We start from the raw sequence: 11,251 nt of genomic DNA on the forward strand, positions 1-11,251 counted from the left end.
TAAATGGTTGTGGCATTAAGTTATTGCTATCTGGTACTTTATACACATTATCTTATTTACTTGTGGTTATTTGCTTTATGGACTCATTAGAGGAAAGACCGGGGTTTTATAATTAAAACATACTTGCTCCTTTATGACTTTTAACAAACTATGTAATTTTAACATCTCTAAGCGAATGCAGACCTCTGAAAGAAGACTGTATTCACCAAGTCTCTCTATCAGGAATTCACTGACCACCTCCTCAAGACCCACACCAGAGTCTCGGTGCAGAGGACCCAGGCTCCAGCTGTGGCTACAACATAACGTTTTTATACAAGAAAAATAAAGTGAATTAAGCCTGGGGAAAAAAAAAAAAGTCCAGTTTAAGCTTTGGCATTAGGGATGATTTCAAGGAATGGAAAGCAAATGACAAAAATATGCTTCTTAGCTAGTGGGGATTGAAAACAACTGTACAGGGGGCACAGTCATCAATGGAGCATGCTGGAACCTGAGCTTCAGGTCTGGGTAGAAGGAGAAAAAGCAGAAATGGATTAAACTCAAACTTGAATACTCAAATGATTGTAGAACTCATCTGCAGATTGAAAACTTTCAGATCAAATACAAATCCACTGGCTCAATCTAGACAAGGGAATCTGGAATGATATGGGGGCATGGGAGGGAGGAAAATCCAGTCATACTGGAAGGTATTTACTTCTTTTTGTTTTGAGCACAACTCCTGCCAGCAGCTCAAGATAGACAAATACAGTGAATACCTATTGCATAGGATTCCCACACCTCTTTTCTCAGAAATTCCACTGTAGCCTTCCATTCACATGTTTGCAACTGAGGTAATCTTGTTCCTATTACCCAGCCCACAATGTATCAGTCCCGGTTTGTTACTTGATCTAAGTTCAATTAATCAAGTCTTTTTCTTAGGACTTTAAAACTGTGACTAAGATTTGGCTTCAGTCTATAGACTAAGAAGGGAAAAATAGCCCATTTTCAACAAGAATATAAACTAGAGAGTCATGAAAGTCAACCATCAGCAAGAATGAGGAGTAACGCAGAGCCTAGAGACGTGGAGTTTTCTACAATGTCATAGATTTCAATCTTAATGCCAAGTTATGTTCTGGCCCTTGGGTTTCTTGACATCTCTTCTTCAATGACCGAAGACAAAGGACCCATGGATTGAGACCTGATGTGGGCTCATCACAGAAACAAACATCCGGGCTAAACCGGTTTTGATGCAACTTTTAATCATTATCATCATACCGTGTATAATTAGGCCTCATTGTCCCTCTGACTTACTCAGTACATTCCATTTTCATAAGAAAAATGTACAATTTTTTTCCTTAGAGTCACTCCCATCTTCCTGGAACAATGGATAAGTTGTCCTAATGTTTTTCTCCAGCACCATGAAAGGCTTAAATCATTTTTTTGCTTATAATATGTATTGTGAGGTTGAAAGAGTCAGTTAACAAATATCTGTTGAGAATGCACTATTTACCAACATTATCAGATGGGAAAATAAAAGTGACAATAATGCTCTTTTCTTACCTGGCAAGAAGAGATAATAAGGTATGACTAAACCTACTATACTAAACCCTTTATGGAACCATTGAAATGCATCTAAAAATGACAAACATACTATTAGTTCTTTGGCTTCTTTAAATATATTGGATTATATATTGTAATATATGAGTAATATATATTATACTATGTAGGATATGATCTGTAGGAGAGCCATAGAAAAAGAAACAATCTTTTACATTAAAAAAATAAAAATCCAGTTATCACTAACACCAAAGCTGTCAAGAGCATTGCTCTCCAAGTATCTCTTATGACTATTTCCCTTTGATTTTTTCTGTTCTCCGCTGCCTTAAACGGTCTGATTTTCATTAAGCTCTCTATGTTAGCTTTTTATCAACGTCTTCAGTTCATCTACATCATTCCACATTCATTGATGCTCTTCTTGAGCCAGGGTCAAATCAACTCCTAGAGGAGCAAGAGAAACTCGAATGACACTGATGTGTTTCATCTGACTCTGACTTCCTACCCTAAATTCGGGGTTTGTCCAAATAGCCAGGGTTTTATAAGTAGTAAGATATCACTTTTCCTACTTGCTCACATTCATGAAAGCAAAAGTGAGATAAACTTCTCATCCCCCAAAAGAATTTCAATTACAATAACTTTTTTCCCTCTACCCTCCATTCCCTAAAGCCACATCCTTTGCAGCTCCTACCAGTTCCAGATTCCTGCAAACCTTGATCTGTTCAGATCCATGTTATAAAACGCATCAAGCTCCCTGCCTCTCAACTTTCATGTCCAGTTGTCCCTGTGACTGTTGTGCTTTGCAGACTGAGAAGAGTAGAAACTTGCTAAGACCACTCTGTAGTCATGAGCAGAGTGATGTTATCGTGAAGTGTTCTGTAAGGACACATACCATTTCACTATAATGCTTCTAAAATTCGGAACTACTAAACATATTTGAGCTGCCCTTTCACGCTATTTTGCAGAATATTTGGGCATCTAATTAAATTATGCATGCTGATTTGACCAAATAAGGCATTCGCTTCATTTTAATGGAGAGTGACATTTATTTTCCTATGCTAAGAGAATTCCACAGAGCTTTCACTGTAATAAAGGCTAATTTTTATCTCTAATATGATAAATATATAGATACAACCAAACAATTTCTCTTAAAAATATTTTAGTCATTTTCAAGAGGTACATTTTTCTTACCTACATTTTTAAAATTAACAATAGGCTTGATAAGTAACTTCAACTTTTTATCTTAGTTTTATGGCATATATTCTTGTCATATCCACTAACTGTGAACAGAACATATCATTTGAATGCACAATTTAGAATCAACATAATTATTTTAAATGGATTCTTTCGATGTTTCAGATGACTATTGAAATTTATACAATGGGGTCAAATTGCAATTTGCAAACTTTTGTGCATATTGAAAGTGATTTCTTTGGCAGTGATATGTTTTCAACAGATGATGATGATGGCAGTTATCTTCCGCTGGTCTGAATTTAATTTCAGTCATTTTTATTCATGATATTATAACCCATGGCATATTAAAGAACACATAACTTCTAAAAGTGCTGAATTCTCTTTTAGATGCAGTTTATCATCTGTTAAATACTATACATCATAAGCAAACAATTCATGTAGAAAACTGTGCCTGTTCTTTGGAGGGAGGTAAATAGATAAGCTGTCCAAGGTACAAGGAAATAGAGCATAGATAATGCAGGTTTGAGATATTCTCTTGCTTAAGTGATGCATTAAATCAATATTCTGCAAAGTCTTTTTCTTGTTATGTTATTTACTTGGATAGTGTCACAATTTTCCATTAAACTGTTTCAAAAGATATATTTTCTCAGTTCACAATTTCATTTGATTAGTATTCTTTAAACTCTTTCACTATATATGCAAATTATCAACTATTTCCATCATGTCACTCTTCTACTCAAAGACCTTCAATGGTTCCCTATCTTGCGTCATATCACATGTAAACATTTGTGCCTGATTTTCAAGATCTACGGTACTTGGGCCCTGCTCTAACTATAAAATATTATTTTCTAGTATTATCTAAGATTCTGCCTGGTGCAATCAGGTCATATAAACATGTCATGCCAGGCTTGCCCCCTGTAACTATTTTCTTGCTCCTTCTCTTCTTCCTCCTCCTTCTTGTTTGGGTACATGTGTGTACCATATATGTAAAATGCTCTTTTTCCTCCCTCATTCTCTTTCTTTAACCTTTAAAGGCTAAAGACCCTCCTCCCTAAAGTTTTCTCTTAGTCCCTAAAAAATAATTGATTGTCATCTTTAAGAAAAATCCTGCATACATAGCACACACTGTCTCTAACCGCATAACATTGGTCTTATTTACATTTTCTCATTTATATTTTTTGTTCACAATAGCTATTATCATATACTGAGAGACTTACTATGTCTAGTCACTTGATATAAATGAATGCAGCAAAGTAAATAATTTATGCACTCTCACACATGTGCCAGAGTCAAGAAACCAACCCATGTTTATCTGGGTCCAAAAATCTCATGCCCACTCACCCTACTAAACTGCCTATTTCATGTGGGTAATTTCTCCATTGAATGATAAATTCCACCTATTTAGTGAGGGAGTAAACATGAAACACTGGCAGGAGTATGAGAATAAGAAGCAAATGAGTACATGCCTTGTTTAAACTGCTGTGCTGACTAGGGGTCTGTGTCTTTTTGAACTAGATCACCTCTGTCTGTTTCCTTAAAGCTCTATAATTCCTTGACAAGAGTTTATGCTTCATTATTTTTCAAAGAAGATGGTAGGACATACCTAGCATTCATAAAAACATTTTCAGTGTAATGTGTTAATTCAGGTCATGATTATAAGGAATTTTCACAAATCAGTTTGATTCATCTACACAGGAATGTATGAAAAAAACCTAATTGGTAACATCTGTCATAAAATTTTCATGTCAAAAACTAAAAAACTGCCTAGCACTTAGAGGATATTGAAAAATATTTGTTACATGAATAAATAGCCCAACTCTGAAACCAAACAGGGTAGTGTACTAGTGTTATAGTTATAAAATGAAAGGACAGGGGTTTTGTATATATGAAACTTTAAAATGACAGATTCATAAACAGAAATTCAAAAATAACCAAAATATTACATAAATATTAAAAAGATAAATATTTTTTATTGTTATTTCAGGTACTACCAAGTGTTGCTTAGCAATACTGGATAGCTTTATTCTATTATCTGAAAAATGTCTAGGTTCTCTTAGGATAGAATTTACAAATATTTAGTTTGTTTTCTTTTTAAGGTTATAAGTGATATAGCAGACTGATACGGAGTTGTAAAAGATGTGATTAAACATCTTGAGATGAAGCCATTATCCCGGATTATCCAAGTGAGTCCAATGTCATCACAAGCGTCCTAATGGAAGAGAGGCAAAGAGAGATTTGACACAGAAAGAGAAGAAATATGAAGATAGAAGGGATTGGAGTCAGGTGGTCACAGCCAAGGAATGTCAGCAACTGGCAGTGGAAGAGGCAAGAAGGCCTCTGAGAGTCCCTGCAGGGAAGACAGCTTTTACAACACCTCGATTTTTGCCCAATAATACTGATTTTGGATTTATAACCTTCAGATATATAAGATAATATGCTGTTTTAAGCCACCAAGTTTGTGAAAATTTATTACAGCGGCAATTGGTAACTAATATCTTCTTGCAATTGACATAATCTCACATATGAGAAAACCTAAAATCTTCACCGAAAACTTTTGAGCTATTAAATATATTGAGTAAAGTTGCAGGATACAAAATCACCATATAAAAAATCAGTTGGATGTCTTTATACTAGCAGTGAACTCTCTGAAAAAGAAATTAAAACATTAATCTCATTTAAAATAGCATCAAAAGAAATAACATACTTAGGAATAAATTCAATGAAGGAGATCAAAGATTTGTAGGATGAAAACTATGAAACATCGATGAAGGAAATTGAAGAAGAAACAAATAAAAGGAAATATACTTTCTATTCATGAATTGGAAGAATCAGTATTGTCAAAATCCTATACTACACAAAGTGATCTATAGAGTCAATGAAATCCTTATCAAAATTCAATAACATTGTTTATTATTCACAGAAATTAAAAAACAATTTAAAATTTGTATGAAACTACCACAGACACAAAAATGAATAGCTAAAGTAATCTTGAGCAGGAAGAACAAGCTGGAGGTATCACACTTCCGTATTTTGAATTATATTACAAAACTATCATAATCAAAACAGCATGGTACTATATATAAACAGACACATAGAGCAATGGAACATAATAAAAATCCCAGAAATAAACCTACAGATATAGGGTCCACTAATTTTTGACAAGGGCACTAAAAGGACACAATGGGGAAAGAATAGTCTGTTCAGAAAATAGTGTTGGAAAAAACAGATATCTTTTATGGAAAAGAATAAAACTGGATCCTTATCTTACACTGTACACAAATATTAATTCAAAATGAATTGAAGACTTAAATGTAGGACCTGAAATCCTAAAACTTCTAGAAGAAAACATAAGGTAAACTCTCCCTGACATCAGTCTTGGCAATGATTTTTTTTTCTTTTGTATATGAAAACAAAGGAATATGCAACAAAAGCAAAAATAAACAATGAGACTACACCAAACTAATATGTTTCTGAACAACAAAGGAAAGGAAACAATAACAAAATGAAATGACAACCTATGGAATGGTAGAAAATATTTACAGACCATGTATCTGATAAGGGGTTAATATTCAAAAGTTATAAGGGACTCATATAACTCAATAGAAAAAATAAACAACCTGATTACAAAATTAGCAAAGGACCTCAATGAATATCTTTCCAAAGATGCTTAACAACACTAATCATTAGGGAAATGCAAATCAAAACCACAATGTGCTATTACTTCATACTTGTTAGGATGACTATTATCTAAAAATCAAAGATAACAAGAGTTGGCAAGGATGTGGAGAAAAAGAAACCTTTGTACATTGCTGGTGGAAATGTAAGTTGGTATAGTCACTTTGGAAAAGAGTATGGAAGCTCCTCAAAAAATTAAAAATAGAACTGTGATATCATCTAATAATCCTACTTCTGGATATACAGGTTGACTATCCTTTACCCAAAATGCTTGGGACCAGAAGTGTTTCAGATTTTGAACTATTTTGGATTTTGGAATATTTGCATATACATTATGAGATATCTTGAAGATGGGACCAAAGCCTACATATGAAATTCATTTATGTTTCATATACATCTTACACATATAGTATAAAGGTAATTTATATAATATTTTAAATAATTTTGTGCATGAAACAAATTTTTGACTGTGAACTGTCATTTAAGTTAGCTGTAAAATTTTCCATTTGTGACATCATGTCAACACTCAACAAATTTCTGATTTTGGAGTATTTTGAATTTTGAATTTTCATATTGGGGATGCTCAGCCTGTATATCCAAAGGAAGTGAAATCATTACCTAGAAGAGTTATCTGCACTCCCGTGTTCATTGAAGCGTTATTCACAATAGCATATTTTCAATATATTATAATATAATATATGTATGTATTTACAACGGAATATTAGCCAGCCTTAAAAAGAAGGAAATCCTGCCATTTGCAATGATATAGAGAAAGCTAGAGAACATTATGCTAACTAAAATAAGGCAAACACAGAAAGAGAACTATTCCATGATCTCACTTACATGTGTCATCTAAAAAAGTTGAACTCATGGAAAAAGAGAGTAGAAGAGTAGTTACTAGGGGTCCAGGATTGGGAGAAATGAGATGATGGTCAAAGGCCATAAACTTTCAGTTAGAAGATGAATAAATTATGAAGACAATGTATAACAAGGTAACTATAGGTAATAACAATGTATTGTATACTTAAAATTTGCTAAGAGAATAGATGTATGATATTCTCACCACACACATCACCACACACACACACACACACACACACACACACACACACACACACTATGTGAGGTGAGGGATATAATCATTAGCTTGATAGTGGTGATAACTTCACAATGTATGCATATATAAGCATGTCATGTTGTATACTTTAAATATATATCATCTTTTGTCAATTATATCTTAAGTAAGCTGGGAGCAGGGGAGAAATATATTGTAATGTTTTCCAGTTATTCATATTTAATTTTAGCCAAAATGACAGCTGTGGGGTCAATCTGGCTGTAGATTGTCAGGGTTGATTTGGCTAAAACTGAATGGATAAGCAGGTGCCTCTTTTTCTGTCACTGTTCTGCATAACCCCCAACCCCATGCAAGTTCCACTGAAGAGTACAGAAAAACCTTCTTCACACAGTTATTCAGGTTTATCAGCAGAATCTAAACTGGGTTTCAAATCTGTATGAATCCCCCAGTATATCTAGTAGAATACCGTATACACAATTATGATTAAACCAACTTTATTTGCATTTGTAAGCAAATATATTTATCTTCTCTGACTACTGTTGGATAGATTTGCGGTTACTAAGTCTACGAGACCCACATTTAGTTTTCTATTTCCTCGATGTTACCTGAAAATCCTGCTTGTTATTTCACTGTGCCCAGTGCATCTATTCCAAGAGGATGCTGTATTCAAGTGCTTTGGTGAATCTAGCTATGGTTATTCACTTATTACATCAAATATGTCCAACAAATTTGAAAATGCAACCTAATACTTTCTGATTTTATTTTAAAGCTGGATATATTGAAATAATTTGGAGAGAAGTTTGATAATACTTCTTGGTAATATAGTAGTTCCCCTTTATTCACAGGGGATATATACCTCCAGTGGATGCCCAACATCTTGCATAGTACCAAACATATCTATGATAAAGTTTAATTTATAAATTAAGCCTAGTAAAAGATTCGTAACAGTAATGGATAATAAAATAGGAAAATTTTAACAACATGCCAGTATCACTACTTTTGCTCTTTAGGGCCATTAAGTAAAAATAAGGGTGACTTGAACACAAGGACTGCAATACCACAACAGTTGATCTAATGTCCCGGATGGCTACTAGGTGACTAGCAGGCTGGTAGTGGACAACATGGATATGCTGAACAAACGGAGGATTCATATCCCAGGAAGATGGAGTGGGTCTACAGGAGATTTCAACACTCTACTTAAAACGGCTACTTGATAGCATTTTACCCACTGTAGAGCTTCTTTCCGTAGAGAGGATTGAAGTCAATCCTCTCAAACTCTGCAGCTGCTTCCTCAGCTAAATTGATATAATATTCGAAGTCCTTTGTTGTCACTTCAACAATATTCACAACATCTTCACCAGAAGTAGATTCCATCTCAAGAATCTACTTTCTGTGCTTCTTCACTAGAGGCAACTCCCCATTCACTAAAGTTTTATCATAAGATTGCAGTAATTTAATCACATCTTCAACCTCCACTTCTAATTCTAGTTCTTCTGCCATTTCTACATCAGCAGTTATTTCTTCCACTGAAGTCTTGACCCCCCTCAAAGTCATCCATAAGGGTTGTCATGAACTTCTTCCAAACTCTTGTTAACTTTGATATTTGACCTCCTCCTGTGATGCATGAATGTTATGTATGGCATCTAAAATGACTCTTTTCCAGAAGGTTTTCAATTTATTTTACCCAGATTCAGCAGAAGAAATCATTACTGATGGCAATGATAGCCTTATGGAATGTATTACTTAAATAACAAGACTTGAAAGTTGAAATTACTCCTTGATTTATGGACTGCAGAATAGATGTTTTGTTAGCAGGTATGAAAACAACATTGCTCTTCTTGCATCAGAGCTCTTGGGTGACTAGATACATGGTCAATTCCTTTTGAAAGGAATATATTTTTATAAGCAGTAGTTCTCAATAGGGGACTTAAGATCCATAAACAATGCTGTAAACAGACACGCTGTCATCCAGGCTTTGTTGTTCCATTTATAGAGCACAGGCAGCATGGATTTAGCATAATTCTTAAGGGTGTTAGGATTTCCAGAATGGTAAATGAGTATTGGCTTCAAATTAAAGTCACCAGGTGCATTAGTCTCTGGCAAGAGAGTCAGCCTATTCTTTGAAGCTTTAAAGCCAGGCATTGACTTCTCCTCTCTTGCTATGAAAGTCATAGATGGCATCTGATTCCAACAGGAAGCTGTTATGTGTACATTGAAAGTCTATGGTTTAATGTAGCCACCTTCATCAATTATCTTAGCTAGATCTTCTGGATAACTTACTGCAGCTCCTACATCAGCACTTGCTGCTTCACCTTGCACTTTTGTATTATACAGGTGGTTTCTTTCCTTATTTCATGAATCAACCTCTGCTGGGTTCAATTCTTTTCTTCTGCAACTTCTTCACCTTTCTTAGCCTTAGTAGAATTGAAGAGAGTTATGGCCTTGCTCTGGATTAGGCTTTGGCTCAAAGGAATGTCGTGGCTCCTTTGATCTTCTATCTAGACCACTAAAACTTTCTCCCAATCAACAATAAGGCTACTGTGCTTTCTTAACATTCGTATGTTCACTGAGGTAGCACTTTTAATTTCTTTGAAGAACTACTCCTTTGCATTCACAAGTTGGCTGTTTGGCATAGAGACCTAGGATTTTGAGTGTCTTTGCTTTTGACATGTTTTCCTCACTTAGCTTAATCACTTCTAAATTCTGATTTAAAGTGAAAGCTGTATAACTGAGAGGTGACAACGTGCTAGCAGCCCTCCCTCTCAGCGCCTCCTCAGCCTCCCGTCCACTCTGGCAGTGCTTCAGGAGCCCTTCAGCCCACCACTGCACTGTGGGAGCCCCTCTCTGGGCTGGCCGAGTCCGGAGCCAGCTCGCTCTGCTTGCAGGGAGGTGTGGCGGGAGAGGCGGGAGCGGAAACTGGGGCTGCAACGTGGCGCTCACGGGCCAGCTTGAGTTCCAGGCAGGCACTGGCTCACCGGGCCAGCACTCAGAGTGGCGACTGGCACCACTGGCCCTGGGCAGTGACCGGCTTAGCACCCGGGACAGCAGCTGCGGAGGGTGTGCCAGGTCCCCCAGCACTGCCAGCCAGCCCGTGCTTGAAATTTCACTGGGCATCAGCCACCTCCCTACGGGGCAGGGCTGGGGACCTGCAGTCTGCCACGCCTGAGCCCCCCGCCCCTTGGTGGGCTCCCACGCACTGAGCCTCCCCAACCGGCACCGCTCCCTGCTCCACGGGGCCCAGCCCCATGGATCACCCCAAGGGCTGAGGTATGGATTTCTGAATTATATTTTCAAATTTTAAAAGCACAAATGCTCAAAAAATTGACAAGTGATCAAAGTGAGCAGCTCCACCCACGGCCCAGGCATGGGATCCACTAGGTGAAGGGAGCGGGGCTCCTGAGGCGGGTGGAGACTTGGAGAACTTTTATGTCTAACTGGAGGATTGTATATGCACCAATCAGCACTCTGTATCTAGTTATTCTGGTGGGGACTTGGAGAACGTTTATGTCTTTGAATTCCCATAGCTTAGCTCCCACATATCAGTGAGAACATATGATGTTTGGTTTTCCATTCCTGAATTACATCACTTAGAATAATAGTCTCCAGTCTCATCCAGGTCACTGCAACTGCTATTAATTCATTTCTTTTTATGGCTTTGTAGTATTCCATCTCATATATATATATGTAGATATATATGTACAAGTAGATATATATGTGTATAGATGTCTATCTATGTGTGTATATATAGATGTATATATTTGTGTGTGTGTGTGTATA

Source organism: Macaca fascicularis, chromosome 1, assembly GCF_037993035.2.
Source record: "Macaca fascicularis isolate 582-1 chromosome 1, T2T-MFA8v1.1".
NCBI lineage: Eukaryota > Metazoa > Chordata > Mammalia > Primates > Cercopithecidae > Macaca > Macaca fascicularis.